The 20,532-nt window shown below is 47.4% G+C and overlaps 1 long non-coding RNA gene across 1 annotated transcript; it reads right to left on the reverse strand.

The window, feature by feature from the left end:
- LOC308182367 lies at positions 1-20,290 on the reverse strand. Its single transcript, XR_013941783.1, has 3 exons — positions 19,980-20,290; positions 16,072-17,323; positions 1-7,413 (listed from the first exon to the last, which is right to left on the reverse strand). It is a non-coding gene; the product is annotated as an uncharacterized lncRNA (long non-coding RNA).
- Positions 20,291-20,532: the final 242 nt, after the last annotated feature.

A 20,532-nucleotide genomic window follows, 5' to 3' on the forward strand; every position in this document is an offset into this window, starting at 1 on the left:
GGACTGGGGGGACACAGACGAGACGGGGACCCAAACTGCCCAAAGGGAACCCATGCCATGTGGCGTCATGCTCAGTAATAAAAGCTGGTGTAAAGCAGGAGGAGGGTGGGGGGGCGTTGGAGTGATGGCGTTTGTCTTCCCAAGAAAGCACCACAGTGTGACGAGCCCTGCTTTCCTGGGGGTGGCTGAACACCTGCCTGCCAGTGGGCAGTAGAGAATGGATTCCATGCTTGGCTTTGCTTGTGTACACAGCTTGTCCTTTGTTTAGTAAGCAGTCTTTATCTCAGGCCGTGAGTCCTCGCACTTTCACCTTGCTTATTCTCTCCCCCATCTCCCACCTGGAGAGAGCGCGTGAGCGGCTGGGTGGCACTTAGTTGCCTGCCAGGGCCAACCCTCAACAGCACCTTATCTCCCAGGCAGATGAGGCTCAACACAAATTCACAGCCTTTCCTCCCTCCAAAGCCCACTGGGCATCGCCGTGTGCCTTTGCAGCTCTCCTGCCCTCTGTGTGCTGCACCACATCCAGCTCCGTCATCGCTGGGTCAGTGCGTCCGTCCTGCCTGAGAGCCAGCACCAAGTTCCAATCCTGCAGCTGGGAGGTTAATCAGCAACTGCAGAGGGAGTACTAAGGAAAAAACACATGTCCCTTCCAATTAATTTTGCTCAAATCCACTGAAATGATCAGAGGGCCGTAACACTCAATTATTCCCAGCAATCAAATTAAATTTATGCTTGTCATTAAAGAGTCACTGTTTGCCCTCAGCTGCCTCATCGGGAGCTCTGATCACCACTGTGTTATCACTGGTGTGTGTGTGTGTGTGTGAATGAATTCTTATGCATGCTTTATCCTCAGTCAATCTTTGGGGACTTCATTTGCCTGCTTTTTAATGCCATTCTTGTCATAGGATTTGGAAAATACCCCCCAGTCTGATGTATTGTAAAAATGACTTGGTGCATAATGTGATCTGTAGTCCAGTGGAGAAAAAATCAAAGCACTCCAGCTCACTTCCTCATTTTAAATCCAACCCCAGCAGCTGAACTAGGCAGGAAGGTCTGGGCAGACCACGATCTGGGGATGGCACGGCAGCAACCACCAGGAGCACAGAGGCAATTCGTTGTGTGATGCTGCACGTGCAGTCAGCACTGTGATTTCAACACCTCATGGCTCTTGAGCTGCGCAGAATGTTTGACTGAAACTTTTACAAAGGAACTATAGAACAGCAACACAAACTGTTTTGTGGGTTTGTCTTCATTTTTCCAAGTTCTCGGTCCTATTTAAAATATGATAACCCAGACGAGGTTATGAAGCCGAGGAGATGACTTCATGCGGTAGTGTCGTACCTTTGCCTCTTGTCTTTCTTCCTTTACTGATGTTGGCAGCTTTTGACTAGCATCAGCCACATTAGATTGAGAAATTAAGGTCCAGAATCTATTAAACTCCTGCCCACTTCATGAAAATTGGTATCTGGAAGAGAAGAGTACACACCAGCTTTCCTCCAGTAAAGGTAACAGATCAAACAGACATTCATTAACACCTTGAATTACGGTGACAGCTGTAGTTAATTGTCCATTTCCTTCTGTTTTCCAGCAGCCCTGTGAAATTCATCCACCAATTATAACAAATACTTTAAAAATTACAAAATGCCTATTATTCATGGGAAACACTGATTAAACCCCCAGCCAACAGACAGTAGGACAAAAGAGTTACAGATGGGAACTCAGTATCTGGCAGGAGCTTCTGGAAAACACCTTCCCTTGCTGAAAGAGACAAGTGCTGTTTACCATCATCGCTGCCAGGATGGCAACAAGCTGCGGGAGCGAGTGATGTCCTGGCGGGCTGCTTGGGAGGACGGGGGCAAGCTGGAGGGATTGGCCAAAAGGAGGCAGTGGGGTCAATCCTGTGAAGTTCAGCAAGAAGCGTTAAGTCCTGGAGCAGCGACCCCTTGCATCGGTACAGGGCTGGGGACCGAGTGACCGGGGGCAGCTCTACAGAGAAGGATCTGGGGATCCTGGTGAAACGAGCTGAACAGGAGCCAGCAGTGTGCCCAGGCTATGGGGAAGGCCAGCCATGGAGCGGGTTCTTTGAGCAAGCGTGTAGCCAGCCAGGCAGGGCAGGATTGGTCTCTCTAGCACTTAGGAGACCACATCTGGAGTACTGTGCCGGGGCACTCCACTATTAGAAAGACACCGAAGAACTGAAGTGCGCAGCCAAGATGAATGAGCAGGAGGCAGCAGACACAAATTACAACAGGGAAATCCCATCAGGACGTAAGGAGGAATTCTTTTCCATGGCAGTGGATGAACCCAGAGGTGATGGAGTCTCTATCCTTGGAGGTTTTCAGGACTTGAATATGCAAGGCCTTGAGCAACCTGCTCCAACTTTGAAGCCAGCCCTGCTTGAAGCAGCAGGTTGGACTAGGTGACCTCCTGGGTCCCTGCCAGCCTCCTTAGGTCCCTGCCTGCCTAACTCTCTACAATTGCTTGTTACAAGGCCTGTCCAGAGTATGAGAGTGGCAAACTGCCATGGCTGAGCTTGGCTCTGTTCTCTTTTATTTAGTTTGATGGAACACTGAGGATCTCTTGTGTCTGTGTGCCAATCCCCAAAGTCAACCACAAGAGAATATGGATATGGTTAACTCCTGTATTGCCTCAGTGGCATGGGAAGTGGCTTTAATCATTACCTTGCAGGAGTTCATAAGATTTCTGCAGCCAACCCTGTGGGGATGTGTTTTCAGCAGAGACACAGCCCATACTGGCAGCACAACTACCTGGTTTTGGGGGCAGCATGTCTGGGTAATAAATGGAGTTGAATAGGCGGATTTATGCATCTATGTTGCTGCTACTATTTGGCTGGAAAAGATTATCTTCTCTGTGTCTGGTCTAGTCTAATGCTGGCTTGATCCTGTTAACCAGCTACCACAGATGTTTAGACAAACATTTCCATAATCTCAAAATGAAAAGTGAAAGAAACTCAAGTGGGTTTTCAAATGAGACTTGAGCATAGGAAAACAGGACAATATTGTCTGTCTGTATTTCTTTTTAATATATTTTGGTTTTCTGTTCATACAAAATGATTGTGTTCACGCGGACAGGTTAGCCACCACTTTTCAGCACATACTAGGTCACCTTGTATCCAGAGGAAACAACCCTCAGCACATAAAAATTGTGAATTTTAACACAGCTGAAATTCTGCCTCACCTGGGAGACTGGACCAAAATCCGATCCAAAGTCCTGTCCCCCCGTACCTGGCAGAACGGTGGGACCGGGCCCAGGCCCTGCGATGGAGCCCGGCCTGACAGCACAGGGCCTACTGGCAGCTGGGCACACGGCTTCCCCCCACCCCTGCCTTCTTCACTCACATTCAGACAAGGCCTAAGCTGCTCCAAGTTTTCCAGAAGTCTGCTAACCTCTGGTTTTTTCCCGCCTGCCTTCTTCCCTCTCCCTGGAAGAGCACAGCCGTGCTGTCACTGACGTGAGCGCACGCTTTGGGCACAAAAGCCAATAACCTGCTCATTCTGAGAGGAGCTGCTGTGCAGCGGTCACTCAGAGGAGAAGAACGAAGTGCTGGGAGAAAGTCAAAAACTGACATAAGATTCTTACGAGGCTAGGAAACACAATACATCTTATTGATCCTTCAACCAAAACAGAAACAGAATAGGAAAGGGTGTTTTTTTATAGAAATCCACAACATCTGGGGAGGCTACATGTGAAGCGGGTCAGAAAACTGACAGAGTCCAGTCAGGGTGAAATCTTATTCCTGGGACAGACAGGGCCGTTTGGCTGGACTCAGCATGGCACAGTGCACTTCAGCAAAGTCAAAAGGCCTGTGCAAACACCCAGAATTGCTGTCCTCAAAGCAGGTTTCTAGCTTCATAGACTGGACAAGAATCTGGTATGCACTGAAAGGGACTGTGAAGATTTCCTGACATGTCTCCATCAGCCAGTTGCTGCTACGCAATCATTTAAATAAAAACACACACAAACATAATTTACTCTGGGGTTTATTAAATGTGTGCATTCATAAATTCTGGTGGAAAAATCACAGTCATATTTAAGAAGTGAATTTTAGGGAAGTTGGAATAACAGTTTCATATAAACAAGACAATGGAAACTGTATGAACTCCAGGAAAAAGGTGACTGAAAAACAGCAGTATGGAGCCCCATCGTGCCCAGCGTTGCACAGTTATGTGGCTCCCATTTGAACATTTTCAGTAAGACAGATAAAAAATGGCCAATCGTCAGACTTAAAAATGGGCCTGAGGGAGGTTCAAGGGGCCTGCCCACGAGTACAAAGACCAAGCAGCATCCGGACCTACTTGTGCCATTGATACACAAAATGAAAAAATGTCATAGCTGCCGGTTGTTAAAACAATGGAAAACAAACTTGTGCTCAGTGCCCCTTAGTGGCTGCAGTGTGAATCAACTGGTGTTACTGGGTAAGCAGGTCTTCCGGCCTCGAGTTTCATTGTTTGTCCCTTACTTCCACGTAATGTCCCTTGGGATCAGTCTGACCTTGCAGAGACCACATGGCTGTTGTCTGGACGATGAAGATCTGTCTCTGACCCTGTGGACCTTCTCTGTGGATTTGGAGGGAGAACTGTTCTCCATCAAACTCTTTGCCCACCCTTAACAGTGCAGGCAGAGGGTCAGGATTTCTGTGCAGCCCCTATACATCACCTCTCAGGGCTTTGTCCCCTCCACATTGCGATGGGGTTTTGTGGAAGCTGTGGGGGAAAGCCATGCAGAAACTGAGCTGCCCAAGTCTTAGATTCAAATTTGGGCAGCACTGATGGCAAAGACGTGTAGAAGTCTCCAATCTAACCTGCCGTTCAGAGCAGGACAACCCCAACTCTAAATCAGCATTAAGACTTTGCTGAGCCGAATCTTAGAAAACTCCAAGGAAAACTCCTCTCCCATGATCTGAACAAGGCTGCACCATCCTCCTGGGGATGAAGTTTTTCCTGATGCGCATCCTTAGCTTCCTGAGCCTGAGCCTGTGGTTACTGCCCCAGTTACCTCACCTACCGTTGAGAAAAGCCTGGCTCCAGTGTCTTTGTAATTCACTTTCAAATAATTGTAGGCTGCTACTATATCACCTCCTCAGCATGTGAGCCCAGGTCAGCTCCCTCAGCCTCTCCTTGTAGGACAGCCCCTGACCATCCTGGTCCCCCTTTACTGCCCCTCTCTATCAATGTCTTGCTATTTTGCATAATATCCACCTCACCTGATTTTGTATCATGTATGTTTTTGTTGAGCATGCTCACTGTATCATCACCCAGACATGGAATAATGTGAACCTGAATATCACCCTGGGGCCCTCACTCATTATCAATTTTGAAGCAGACGATTCCATTGCTTGCTGCCTATTCGAGCCTATTTTGAACCACCAAAGAGTTTTTTTGTTTTGTTTCATTTTGTTTTTTCTTTTTCCCAGCCCATTCTGCTTCAGCTCTTCCAAATGAAAATGTGAGAGAGCAGCTTGTGTCATCTTCTCCATCACAAACACAGTTACACTTACAAATGTGCTCTGTCATTGCAATCCCTCCATAGGTTCCCTGTGAGCATAATTGTAGGTCCTTAAAATAGATTCTCGATGCTTTTAACTTTAAATAACTAGTATCATCCTCCCACTTTCCCAAGAAAAATAACCCACTGATTTTACTCCACATGCACACAATCACATTTCTTTCCATGAAATCCTATACTTTTTTTTTTGGGGGGGGGGGGGGAATTTAATATTTTTAGAAAGCAGCTTCTGTAATTTGATTGAATGTTGTCAACCTGATCTTGGTGAACCAAGCTTTAGTCAAAGGATATATACAGATCAGTTTCTGCTCCCTTACCAAGCCAACAAAGAACACTCAGAATGTTTTTTTCACACCTTATGTGTTTTCTCATGAAAATGCATATTCATGGTTGTTTGGTATAGGAGCTCACGTGGGTAAATGTATTTGCATAAACATTCAGATGAGAATATTTGCCGAAGTAATTACGAGTTGTTTGTTTTTCACAAGTGTTTATTTGCAAGGAAATGTTTTTCTACCAAATATTCATGAATAAAGGAGGTCACGAATACAAACAAAATGATTCATAGGGATTAGCTTGAAAGAAGATTTCCCTATGTGTCTGAAATATTTTCACTCACCTCTAGTTGCTCTGTAGTCAGTCATCTGCAAAACCTGATGAGATCTGACAATGCATTTCCAAGTACGCAGGATCATCTGGAGCACTGATGGAGGAAGTGCTATAGTGTCCCTAAAGCACTGAGCTTCAGCCAGTAATTAACAATAATAAGAAGTAAGAATATTAATTATAATAAAATAATCCTTGCCTGGCATGAGACCCTGAGTCTGGTCTAACACCTGTTCTTTATCCTCAAGATGCTATTCCCAGTTAATTCTTCCTGAGCACATTAAATCCAAAGAACAGGGTGCTATTCTGTTTCTTATAAACCAAGGAGATTTATTGTGAAGATGCTGCTTAAGTCATTTCTTCCACTTCAGAGCATGCCTTTGATTCCAGAGCTTCCTGATGTGCTGCTTCCACTTCATGTCAGGAGCATGGCTCAAGCTGCGCAGCACGGCACCACGCTGGCGGTGGTGGATCCTCAAAGTGCTGGGACTGGTTCCAGCATGGTCCTGCCACCTCACACGCTCACCCACACTGCTGCAGTCTCGTCTGCAGCGTCAGTGTGTCAGCTGAGTGCTGCTGTGCTGCTTCCACTCTCTTCCAGATGACAAAGGTCATTTCTATGTGCGTTTTCTTCTTCATTCAAAGTAATGAGGAGAAGCATGAAAGGATCTTTGTTCAGGATATAACAGTCGTCTCATTAGCCTCCTACCATAGTGGGCTTCTGAATTGCATAGGTTGAGATTGTCAAAGCAGATGAAAGAAAGATGTTTGCCCCAGGGCCTCTGGGATCTTTCAAAAACCTCAAATGAACTAGAATTACCAAATATTGGTGCTGCAGGTTTGACTCAAGACAGCATGAGTCCATCATCAACTTCCTGGTGCACTTCTCCCCCAAGAAACCCACTCCGTATCCAATTACTGCCCATCAGGCTGGTGTAGGAGCTCTTGAGCATGCAGAAAGGGGACTCCAACGTTCAAATGAATCTCCTGAGTATTGGCACAACAGCAGCAGGTTACTCTGAGAATCAGCAAGAGCTCTTCGTGATGATGCGAGGATCTTGAACGTGCAAAGAGGATTCAGCGCGGGTCCTGCAGCCAGAAGATGTGAAGAAGGAATGGGAGGGCCTAACTTGACGGGGTACCAAGAACTAATCTGCTCCACAAATATTCCAGCTCTGTCCACCAAGCAAACAAAGCAGTTTGGGTGAGGATGGGGTAAGAGGCTTTTACATTGGTGCTTGAAGGAGAGATTGGAGCTGGGGTCTGTGGTATAACAATTCCCTGGAAGCAGGGGTGGAAGAACATAAATTAGAGAGAGCATCTCAGTTTTGGTTTTCTACAAAGGGGAATATCAGCTATTTTTGACGCTAATGGTAGTCATGGGAGCCTTACCAGGCACTGTCTCCAAATGGAAAGTTGTATATAGGGTTTTCTAGAGTGACCCAAGGCCCAGCAAAGCTCTTTACGGATACGCTACAACTGCTCAACCAAATTATCTTAAGAAAGAAATGAGAAAGATACAGTCCATAAGAAATGCAAGTGAATACAAGACAAGCTGATTTCTGCTAGATCGTTAATCTAGTAGTGAAATACATAACTGGATCCACCAAATGGGAGCTGCAGCAAGGCAAATTCAACCTGGAAATAATTGTTGAAGCAAGGAACTCCTGGTTAATTTATGGTGTCTGAGTTCTGGCTCACAACATCTCTCAAATCAGTTTTGATGTCCCTTTCCCAGATTTCCAGTTTGATTCAAAGGGAACAGAGGTTTTCCCCAGGAACATCTATTTGAAATCACTGCTGCTGTTACGCAAGTGCTCAGATGGGCCTGGAAAACCTTCGCTGGTGCAGGCAAAAGGATCCCCAAGGCAATATAATTCTGAGTTCAGTCTTTATAATGCACGGTGATTTCTAGGGCAAAATGGATGGGAGGGGGGAGAGAAAAAAAATCAAATTAATGCTAACATAAATGTTTCTATGCCCAGATTTTGCAGGTGCAGAAATATTGCTTAAGTGTCACAGCCTCGGCGTACGAGAAGAGCTCCTGGTGTGGCTGTGGCCTGGCTGTTCCCTCACGGCACATTGGGCTCGATGGCTGGGGGAAGGTGGAGGCAGCTGGGGTGACCCGGCCGCTGCCACGCGGCTGCCCCTGCCCAGGGATCTCCACTGGTGCACAAAAAGAGCCTCCTAGGAGGCAAAGTCCTCATGCAACCCAAGGTCATGGATTAACGGGAGTTACGGATGCTTGCTTGACTCAGTGCCTATCTCCAACATAAACCTCACTTGCACAGCTGGAAATCGTAGCTTTTGGGACATCACTGTTTTTAGGAATTGCCAATATCCTCTGCTAACACCATTAGCAACTCACATCTCATTGGAAAGCAGCTCCAGAATGATCTGAGCTCAGACAGGGTGAACTGGAGCTCTGTGCCCTACTTAGCTGGTGTATATATTTGTCAGTAAGTGGGACACTCAATAACCTGAGATCTGACAGCCTTCAGATCCTGTATGGAGAGATGTCAATCATGCTGGCTTACATTACACACCTTCCCAAGCATCTGGGCTGTATTATAATATTCCAACAGTGCCAAATTACAAACATGAACCACACATGCTAATCTCCTGATCCTGTCTTATTTCCCTTTTGGACAGTCCCTGAGGGAAGGAAAAAAATCTCTTTTGTGAGCATAAGAAAATTATAAGCCATGCAGGGGGGAGAGGGGGGGTGCGAACAGGCACCACCCTGTGTATCTTCTGAGCCAAATGTGGATTTTTGCAATTGATTTGAGAGTGTGTTTATGGCCATTTTCACTCTCTACACTGGTAATAATCATAATGGAGACATCCAGTAACTGGTAAAAGGAATTAGAACAGAGGAAATCCTCTGATATTGTGTGTGCTTCTCAGTTTGAACTGTGACATGGTCTCACCTCTGCAGATGAGGAGCTGGGCAGGATCATCTCACCAGGAGGGGCAAGGTGCAGAGATCGCAGGCAGGGCATTGACCATTGGCTTGTCCTGCCCTGGGGCAGCCTGTGAGAGCTCCTCGGGAAGCATGTGGAAACCACTGGGTTGCTCAGACCAACTCAGAGGTGAATTTTACGTCTTAAAGTAGTTTATGGATTATTTTGAATATACAGCTGACACAAACATATCCAGGAAATTCCTACAGCACGTTGAAGATAACTTCTTGGTACAGGTACTAAGGGAGCCAATGCGGAAAGTTGGCCTCCTAGATCTGCTGCTTGCAAACAGAAAGGATCTTGTGGGTGACGCGGCAATTGTTGGCCGCCTCAGCAGCAATTACCACAAAGTAGCCAAGTGCAAAATCTTTAGTGGCAGAAGGAAAACTGCCAGCAGATGATTCTGTGATTTTCTTCTGAGAGAGTGAATTTAGTGAGGGTAAAGGACATTTTTCTGGCGGTACTGGGGATGGGATTCTTGGTGTGCAAACATGCTGATGTAACTCAGGCACACCATGCCTTTTTTCCCCATACAGCTCTCTCCCATGTCCAGGAGCACAGATCAGTATGAACGTACCCACAGTTCATCTGCTTTCAGACAAGGGCACAGTCGGCTAAGCAAAAAATACAACTACCACAACAGGAAGCTTCTTGCATATCTGAAGGATACTGAGATGGAAGATCTTGGCAGCACTTTCTGAGAGATGTTCAGCATCCCCAGGGACTCAGACAAAGCCTCGCTCTTTGGGAAACTTCTCCAAAAGCTGCTTCTGCCTCATGGAGCATCAGAGTTGCACAGTGAGGACCACAAAGTCTTCTCAGTTCAGACAGGATCAAATGTGAGGAACTGGAAAGGCCTTTCCCAAGACAAAATTTAGAAAAGCAGCAGCATGCGTTTGAGTCCTGGTACATCTCCTGTGCCACGATGACCTTCAGGTGACCTTGCTGCCCAGTGTGAGAGTAGCAGTAGAAATGGTTTCAGTCCACTGCAACTGGAATGGACTGGGCAGTTTGCCAAGTGAATATCTGCTGGGTTAATCACTGTGCAAATCTAATCAGGAACTGGAATGTGCCAGGCTCATTACTGAAATTAAATTCACCTCCAATTAAAGAGAGAGCTACAAGCTTCCATCGTGCAGAGGTGCCCCCAGGCTGTCCCTCCCCAAAGCCAACTCCAGTCCTGCTGAACTGCAGGTTTGCCGAACACCGGAGGGACTTCCAGGTGCAAGGAAGTGAATTGCTTCTTGTGCTTTTCCCCGAGGCTGTGTAGGTAGGGAGTTTGCTGATGTCCTTAGTAAGTCACCCTGTGAGTCAGAAGCAACTTCAATGGTAGGATTTCCAAAGAGCACTTGCCAAGAGAAAGCTGAAGACACAGTCAGTAACTGGAATATCTCCCATGGCAGGACTGTTCCTGGCATCTGTGGGCACCTTTACAAATTCTCACCTTCACACGCTGAATCTTTCCTCGGGACCTACAAGTTTTGTGGCCGTATTTCAGAGCAGAATCACTCTGTCCAAATACACAAATGAACTTTGTGAAGAGGGCGGCAAGGTTGTAAAGTTGAGCAGGTAAAAATGCAGAGATACTGACTCAGTTATTCGAGTTCGTTTGCCCTCTGGACTTCAGTGATCAGACTTGTATGGCCTAGTCTCATCATCACCACATCATCTCTTCATCAGTTCTTCACCTGGGTATTATGTGATTTCATGGAAGAAATTTTAATGTCTTAAGTCAAAATATGTGTCCATAACTGAAATCCACCTCTGGGGACTTGCCAGGACTGCACATGTAATTCCCGGCCTTCTTCTCTCCCCCAATACTCAAAGAAGGGCCAATCTACAAAGATGTGGGCTAAGCTTTCATTTGGAGATGGCCAACATGGATGGACACCTTGAAGGCTTCACAAACACTTGTCCTTGCTTCTCTCATACGTTTTACATCACACTGTTCCCAAAAATACAGCTTCGGCCTCATGGCCAGGAACCGGCACTAGATACCGCTGAGAAAAGTGTCAGTGTCAGCACAGACGGGTTGCTCCAGGCCGTGGCCCTGTCACAACTGACACGGGGATTGCAGCAGTGTTCCCACACTGTGGGCACCCAGCTCTGTACCTCACGTGGCGGTGATTCCTCCTGAATGCCAGTGACAGACCCTGCCACCGGTTCAGTGCCTGTTCAGTGCCCAAGGAGCAAAAGATCCAAGACCCAGGGCAGCACAGGCCTGGCGAAAGCTGTGCCTTGTGCTATGGCATAGACCCGATGGTGAGAACAAGAATTCAAGAAGTGATGTGATGTGAGGAAGTTCCCCTACAAAAATATTCACCAAACACAGCTGCGGGGCTCACAGCTGGGATGCCAGATTGTCCTTCCTGGGGTCTTCACCATGCCTGGCTCTGCCTCTGCTCGCAACGTGTACACAAAGGCCTTTTGCCGAAGTTCGTGCAGGGAATTCAGAGGCCAGTACAGTTCACGAGCAGGTGTAATTATCCCTTTTGAAGAACCTCACATCAGCACCAGATTTAGTCTGCTGAAATGTTTTTTGTTTTTTTTTTTTTGGCAGCATAGTTTGGTCCTTGTGGGGTCTCCTCCAAGACTTTGGATCAGTCTCTGCAGAACTGAGCCCTGCTCTCCTTATTCCTGGTGAATTATACTGCACTTCACAAGCACTTTATCAGGAGCTGTAGAAGTTGCAGTGTAAGTGCTTCAAAGCCAGAGGTGGGAGTTCAGCTCTGGTCTTTAAATAGTTTTTCTAACAGTGGTATAAAGGTTTAATGCCTGTTTCCATTTGCCATTCTAGGGTCTATTTTGACAACCAAACTACCTTCCCTCCTTCCCTCCTTCCTTCCAATTCTCCCCCCTTCCTCCCTTTTCTCCCCTCTACTGAAACCCAGCGTTACACTGATGGGTTTAGGCCCTTTCCTACATGAACGGTGTTCAGATGTGTGGGTCTCACACTGAGGATCTCACTCTGCTTCTTCCAGCCTACGCTTGCTGTCTGGCTGATGGATTTAGCTGAGGATCTCTTGCATAAGGTTGCAGGCAGGTACCATGTACAGCCTGCAGAACCTACCCACAGCTCCCAACGCAACTGCCTAAAGAATCCCCTGAGAGCTCAATGTTGGTTTTATTTTGGCTCTGGTTTACTTAGCACTAAATTACTGTTACCTCTTCTCTCGTGTGCTCATGGGCAGCTTTTCCACTCATTCCCTTTGGCCTCTGGAAATTTGGAGACCCCCGTGGTGACTGGTTATTGCATCTGGTGACCGTTTGATCCTCTCTGTGTTTCAGTCCCAAACTTAAGCCCTGCTCATGTCAGACCACATGGGTGCTGGTGGTCACCCGCTTCAATAGTTGCTCTCTCAGGTGCCCTGTGGAGCTCTGAAGGGAGGTTTGTGTGGCCATGGGTCAGAGACTATTCCTGCACCCTGCCCACCGAAGAGACAGCCCTGCCTGCAATACATTATATTCTGCTCCCATTGCCTCTTGCACTGAAAATTTGACATGAAATTTCTGCAAACACTGCAATTATTCAGGAGCTGCTAGTACAAAGAGGAGCTACAAGGGGTCAGGTGAATGCCTTCCACATGTTAGCAAATACCATTCAAAGAGAAAAGCTGCACTGCTTGCCAGCTCTGCTCGAGGGCTGCGAGGGGAATCTGGAGTGCAGGTATGAGGTAAAGCCCAAAGAGCCTTCCAGTGGGCTGCGAGGGATGGAAAGCTCTTGTTATGGAGCAGAGAGCTCAGCACTGCCCCCAAGGGTTAATTAGCAGCATCCTTTGCCTCTGGAGGTGTTCATCTAAGCACTTCCTTGGTGAGGGACAGCCCGTCTTTGTTGCCTAGATACAGCCCTGCTGGGGGGTTTGAGGAAGGTACCGGGAGCTTCATTAGAAGAGCATGTTAGTGGGATTTTCAGATTTAGCTGCACTATGTAAATTATTACCCGGGGCAGCCCTGAGGCAAAGCGGCTGCCTGTTACTATCAGCCACATATCACATCCAAGCACTGACAAGACAAATAAGGGTAATCGTCCCTCTCCCCTTAATAAGGGGGATGTGATTAGCTGACGGAGGCCTTGGCCAGGTTCTCACAAGCACTACCCAGCTTGGCAAAGTGAGGGAAGGCAGCATCCCTGCAGACACAGGCTGGGATCGAGGACCAACCCATCAGCTTTTGGAAGGGGGCAGCAAGCAAGCAGCAGACGTTCATGTCTCAGTGGAAGGCTGTGGGGTATAAGCATTAGAAAATAAAGAAGGCCTGAGAAAATGGTGGTTTGTAGCTGTTTTCTTCCATGTTACACATGCCTGTGCTAGAAGGCTGTACACCCAGCTCATGGAGCAGGCACATCTGGCACTGAGCTGGGGGCAGTGGAAGTCAAATTGTTGAGGTGTTGAGCCAAACGCTAATCAGATGCTTTCTGGGACCATCTCTTCCACTCTGATGCCTAACAAATAACTGAAGGAACTATTTCAGTAAAAATCCAACCTTGGACAGTGACGGTATAAGCAGTGTTCCCAGTTCACATTCCCTGTGGCTCCCAGCAAGACCAGCACAGCCTAAGGAGCATCCCAGAATCTCAGCACAAAGACAAGGAGAAAGGGAAGACAAACTTCGATGACATTGAACTCATGGCTTTACAAAAACAAGCGCCGCTGCTCTTTAAAGCACTAAGTAGGAGGCTGGGTCTGCACATAGAGCAGTAACCTCCGATCAGGAGAGCTGCAAGTGTCCACACCTGCCTCCACAGGGCCCACACCTGGAGCACCTTTCTCAAGCCAACTGTTGGTGAACCAAGGCAACAGCAGCTGCTTTGGCAATGCCTGTATCAGGGGCTGGATCATTCCCAAGGAATGGGATCAAGGTAAAAGGGAGCATCTCTGAGAACTTGTTGGGAGGGAGGATGCTTGGAGTTGGAGGGGTCCCTTGCTTGGTGAGTACCTCAGCCACGAGGCTGTGAAGGTTCTCTGCCTTTCCTAGAGGAAGCTGTATCTGATGTTGCTGATGCAAAGTGAAGGGTCACAAAGAGATCACTTGCAGGGACTGAGGATGACTCCCACCCGGCTTGGGAGCTCCGAAACAGATCTGGGCAAATACAGAATTTCTGAGGGAAACACAGATTTTCTGAAGTGGCAGATGTGTGTTCTTGGTGGCTCTGTCCCACATTGTCTCTCCGTCTCACTCTCAGCACCCACAGTGAGCAAGAAGCACTGGGAAGAGATTTTCCCTAGGCACTGAGCAGGAGGATATCCCTCTCCTTCTCTTCCTCCTCTTCTTCCTCCTCCTTTTCCTTCTCCTCCTCTTCAGAGGGTAAAGCACCAGTGAAGAAGCCCTGGATTCCCCTGCACCCCCCTGTCAGTAGCATGGCCTGGCACTCTCCAGTCACCACTTGTGCTCACCACATGACACAAACTCAGACACAGTGACATTAAGCAGAGCCACCAGCAATGTAAACAACAAACCACCCTTTTCCTTGCTCTCTGCTCTGCCTCGTTTCAGGCAGGAAATTGCACTCTGCAGCCTGACTTCTGTTGGAGGTTTCTGAGAAGGGGTGGGCAGGAAGTAATGGCAGATAAAGCAACAGCCTTTTAATTAGAAGGCAGCACAGATAATTGTGATGGTGATATTTGTTTTCATTAGAAAAGAGGATGTGTGCAGCAGCTGCACCAGAGTATTTGAAGCTCATCCTGGCCTGGCAGTGGGAAATGATCTACTCTGACTTCACTGAGGGGCTAGGTGTGGGGTAGCCTGCAAAGTCAGCTCCGACAGCCTAAAATCACAGCCCGGGTCAGGAGCTGGTGGAAGGTTTGTAATGCCCAGTGATGGCTGCATGCTTGTGACACGAATGTGACTTTGGAGCTGAGCCCTTGCTCACTTGTGGGTGCAAGCAAGCAAACCTGCACATCCCCTCCAGCACTGGACATACACATCAGGGTGAGGTGAAGCTCTACGTGCTTGAACCTCACTCCTTCTGAAGATGGAAATGATTCATGAGTGTAAAGAAAATGTGCAAATCCTTCTGGGCACCAGTGAGTCACTGACACACCTTTCCGCACTGGTGCCCTTCCAGCCACCCCATGCTTGCACAGCCACAAGTGTTTGTGCTGTCTGCTGGTGATGATGACAACTTATTTCAAGTTGGTGTGACTTTCAGTGTGAAAGTGTGGGGTATTCCCCTGGAGATTATGGGACTTCCGAGCAAGTATTTAGAAAGAAATACATAAAGAATTTGAAAATGGTTGATTTAGAAATGGAGCATCTTGGTGCAAGATTTAACATTTTAAAATGTATTTCCTTTCTCTTGCTGTGATGTATCTCATTAATCGGAGCGCAGGCTTTCCAAACTCCTGTGTACTTATGCTTATTTACATCTTGGTCACCGCCTTCATGAGAATATTTTGGATCAGTTAGAGGTCTTAATCACAGTTCTCTCCCTTTCCCTTGGAAAGAACTTAACAGTGGCTGTTCCCTAGCAGCCCAAGGCTGGGCAGCTCAGGGCGGTTTCAGCCGACACTGACACTGCAAGCTGCCTTCACAGATGTGTACAGGCCAGTTTGCAGCTTCCAGACATTGCTTTCCTCCACCTGTTGCCCTGACAGAGTTTTGACCTCTTGGTCTAAAGGTTGTGCAAGAGTTTTGCCAGTTGTTTTATAAACTAGACTGGAAAGCCACAGCTGTGTCTCTGACTTGCTATGAGCACCGTCTCCATTTCATCAGAGTGATGATGTGTTTTGTGAGGTGACCTGTCCTGTGACCTTCCTTGCTGTTGTTTAAAGACACCATTTCATAGTAGGGTCTTGAACTCCTGAATCAGAGATGCCATACCCATGATGAGCAAGAAGGGCCAGCTTACAGCAGGATTGATGATGAAGTTCCTGCTCCCAGAGCATCCTCTCACCTGCTGCATATGAATCAGTTTATTTCATTTTGCCTTAATACGCAAGACTGTACAACACAAATAACGTATGATAGAATGACTCACCACCATCCAGCCACCCATGTGCTGGGAGCTGGGAGTTCAGCCGGTGCAATGACCTTGTCCATCTCCCCATATGCTCCAGGCCACCTCTCATCCGGAGCCTGGAAACCAGTCTGCTCACCAGTGGACTTGGGCACAACACGTTTAGTGAATTCTTATAAATTCTTCTCAAAATCCTGCCATGCTGTCAGTGAGCCAGCCTGCGTGACTTTGATTCCAGGAAAGATCTCAGAATGAGCAGAGACAAAACATGAAAACAAGTAAAGGAGAAAGACCACAGGAAAACAATGTCAGGGACCCCACCTGGCTGGCTGTATTAGTAAGAAGGATGATCCGGTATCCAAAACCAGACTGCTGGGACGTGGGGCTGGTAGCCCTGACTGTCCCAGACCCAAACTGTGCCGCTGAATTTCACTTCTGTTTTGCAGCAGAAGGTGGCTGCAGGACTGGGCACAGCTCTCTGCAGCCCCCTTGCCCAGCTGCCCTGACACGCTCGCTGCATGCAGGGTATGTTCAAGCACCAAATCAGAGACTGGAGTAGATGAGGCTGGTTATTTAGGTACACGGCTGCTGTCCTCAGGGCAGAAAAAGGACTTCAGATAGGAGTTCTTTACCTTTTAGCACCTGGCACAGCAGTATGAAAGGCCTTTCAGCTACTACTGGATGTGGCTGGGATGAACACCAGTCAGTGGGAGGCCTCCAGTTCTGGTCTTTAACTGAGCAAAACCAAGTCCCAGCCTGGCAGCAGCTGAGCTGGGAGACGCAGGATGCAGAAGAGCCCTTGGCCCTGTGCTGCTGCCAGCCTGGCCCCGGCCACTCGTCCTCCTGCTTTTCCCTTCGGGCAGCAGTGCCTGTTGAGCTGACGAGCAAGTGGTACCCCAGAGCCTCCTTCACTGGGCGATTTGCACCGGCCCCTGGTGCTGCTGAGCTGTGGCGCGGTCCCAGCAGAGCACCAGGGCACGGCTGTCATCTCAGCGCTGAAAAATGTCACTGCAGGGCAAGGAGGGGTTCTGCATGGAGCTGCTCAGAGCAGCACTTCGGGAAATCGCCTCCCTCTTGTGGTGGCTGTGCCCCTTCGGAAGGCCACGCGTGCCTCAAGCAGCGACAGGATGTTCTGCCTGACCGTCCATGTAGCGCAGCGTCAGAGGAGAGCAGCGGCCCTGGACATCCCGGGAGCTGCTTCTGCCGAGCCGCTGAAGGCCTGCGGTGATCCCTGCTCTCTGCCAGGGCACCGCAGATCTCTGCGAGGCGATGCCTGCAGGGAAGGGACCACAGTCAGAGCTGGAACGGGCAGGTAGGCGAGAGGAGCTGAGCAAAAAAGATGGCAGGAAGGAAAGTAGACCAGGGAAGAAATGTGTGACTTCAGGGTGCTGATGTCCTCCAGAAGTCGAGGGAGCCGTTAGGGGGGGATTGAGTCTGAGCATCCCCCGCAGCTGTATGGAAACATGGGAGCTGCTGAATAGCAAAACAAAGCCAGATACACCACGAAGGAAATGTTGACCCATCTGCCAGGGACTGCACTGAAAGAAGTGAAAGTTCAGAGGGCACTTTGGAGATAAACGGAAAACTGGACTGTATTAACTGTGGAGCTGAGTGTCCTTGAAATAAGTGTCCTGCAAACAGTGAATTTTGCAACAACTGCCATAGAAAGGAGCATTATGCAAATATATGCAAAGTGAGCGAGGGATACCTGATCACAGAAATTGACAATGCAAATAGAAGGTGAACTGTTCGCTGGGAGATGTCCTAAACAAAAGAGAAAATAGCTGAGGAATTAGAGACCCTCACACTGCTAAACTTGGTCAAGGCACTCAAGTGATGCGTAGGCAGTACAAGGCATCCTAAGAAAGTAGGTCTGCAAATCAGAAAGGAAGACAAAACCCTGAAAAAGGCTAACTTCAGGGATTGCAAAGATTGAAGGCCAACTAACTGCAAGACATTTGCTTAATCAATGAGACATCTGGCTGCACTCCACCCTTTTGCACTGAAGAGATCAGGTTTTGCAGGAACTAAAATGAAGAGAGGATTGAAGTGTTTCAGAAAATGGCTGCTTTGTGGTGACAGGATACATGAAGTGATGAAATCAGCAAAGGGTTGTGTCCCTCAGGAGCCGCTTCATATAGGTGTGAAAATATACCAACCCTGGAAGTACTAAGTCTGGAAATAGCTGAAGAAAAGTACAGAAATGCAGCTCAGTTCTTCAGATATCCCAAAATCATCAATTTCTCATCAAAGTACCCATTAACCCATATTTAATGGATTTGACATCTTGAAATGGCCCCAAGTTTGTCCCATTCACTGTGCTTTAAAGACAAGCATCTGAGATGTCTTCAGGAAATAAGAGTATACAGAGAGAAAAAAAAAAGAAAACAACTTGCAAAGTAGTGAGGAGCAGTGCCACAGAGTAACCAGTCAGCAAAGAACCTTGGGGACTGCATTGTACATGAAGGATAATTATGAATTAGCGCATTGCTTTATGAAGATTAATTAATTGATAAATAGAATAAAGACTGGTAGCCCTAATCTGGGGCAGGGTGCCATCACATAAACCTTTCTATAAACAACAAAATCAAAGACGTTGCACAGAGGAACTCAGCCAATGCAGGAGACAGCAGAAAGGAGACCTTGCAGATCAGACCATGGGTTAAGGAGGTTGGGTGGAAATGTCACTCCAAGAGCATGGCGCAGTGGTGCAGCAGTGTGTTTTTATGCCCTCTGTCTTCCTCTGATGACTAGAGCCCAGAGTGGACTGTGCGTTACATTTGCTTCCAGAGTTGTTACTCAGATGGTGAAGTTGAAAGAACATGCAAAACTAGGGAAGGAATTGCTTGTTGTAATACCACAGAAGCGTCAAAAGGCAAAATCTGTGCGCTGGAATAGCCAGGGACAGAGTACAATGGGAAATGATGCGGTGTGGGTGCTAAGTTCCTGTAGGTGCTGGGAAAAGGTCGTGTTTTGAAGCCTCTAAGTCAGGGCTGGAGATGTAGATATCCCCAGCCATCTCTGCTGTCTCTTGGGGATTGGGTCATTCTGCCTGGCTATCTATGGCTTGTCTGGATCTGGTGTAAGTGCCCCATGTGCTGAGCATCTACCGTATCATTTAAGAGATGGTATCTTCACATTGCAGTAGACCAGGTTGCCAAGACTGCTGCTTTGATTTAAGTTATTTACACTAAAATTTCCTTTTCTATATTCTGTCCTCTCTCCCCTATTTTCATGTTCAGACGTGAATATCTTGCAAACCAATTGCCCTGAGTTGTGTTTGTGGGGCAGAATGGACAGAACAGAAGCAGCAGAGACAAATGAGCTCCACGGCTTCGTTGGCAGAAACAAAGCTTTCTTGTTGGTTCGGGGCCATCAGGTATGGCTTCACATACAGAGTTCTTAGATGTGTTGTAAGCAAGGATCAAGAAACATTCATTAAGAATAATATTATAGCTTCCTTTTAAAGTAGCATTTATGGATGCATGAGTCAAAATACTGTTTATGAGACAAAATACAGTTTATGAGTCAAAATACAGTTTCTCCAGGGATCCCCACAAATTCATTTGAATCATACACCAGTCTGGGACCAGGGCAATCATTCTCACAACTTGGTCAGCAAAGAGAGGCTAGGTAGGGAGAAGTTATGCTACAAAAACTTCATCTGGAGGTGGAATGACATGATCTCACATTCTTAGCATCAGCCAGCTCAGTGCGTCAGCATTGGCAATCAGTTATCCCAGCTTGTAAACAAGCTTGTAATCACAGCACTCCGTGGCAGCATTCATTGGAACACACCTGGAAAGGTATGCTTGTTTTTAAAGAGAAATCCAAGAAGCAGCTTTTAGCCTGGCAGATTTTGATTGCACTTCCACAGATGTAATTATTGAATGCATCGATTTCATTAACCGTAATGAGCACTTCCTTACCCATTTGTCCATAGCTTCCTTCAGTGGATGGCATAGTGCTTGCGTAGTAACAGGTCCCTCAGTCCCACCTGGCAGTGCGTGACTCGGGATGGCTCCAGCACCACGATGAGATCCAAACATGTAGCCCTCCATTATCTCTTTTCACCCAGATGAATGAACCCTGAATCAGATGTCAATAACTATTTGACATTCTTGGAGATCTCTGCATGCTGGTGAGTTTATCTCCATACAATTTCCCTGTTGAGAAAGCAACAAAGGGCTTCAGCAACTGCTGCTCTGTGCAATAGGAAGCTGTGGTAGAGATTGAGCAATCCAAGGAATGCTTGAAACGCCTACATGAGTTTTGGCTCTGGAGCCCTGTGTTTTGCCTTTTCTATGCATTCTGTTGGTTAGATGTTTCAGTTCTTCATTTTCTGTCACTTGGCCTCACTTTTTTGGCAGGATCCTTCCCTCCTTGCCAGAAGCCCAGTGCTGTGTTTGTGGAGCAGAGTGCACAGGATAGAAGCAGATGAACAGGAAAGCACATGAATACATCACCAACTCTTACTGACCA

This window comes from Anser brachyrhynchus (genome assembly GCF_964034855.1).
Source record: "Anser brachyrhynchus genome assembly, chromosome: 24".
Classification (NCBI taxonomy): domain Eukaryota; kingdom Metazoa; phylum Chordata; class Aves; order Anseriformes; family Anatidae; genus Anser; species Anser brachyrhynchus.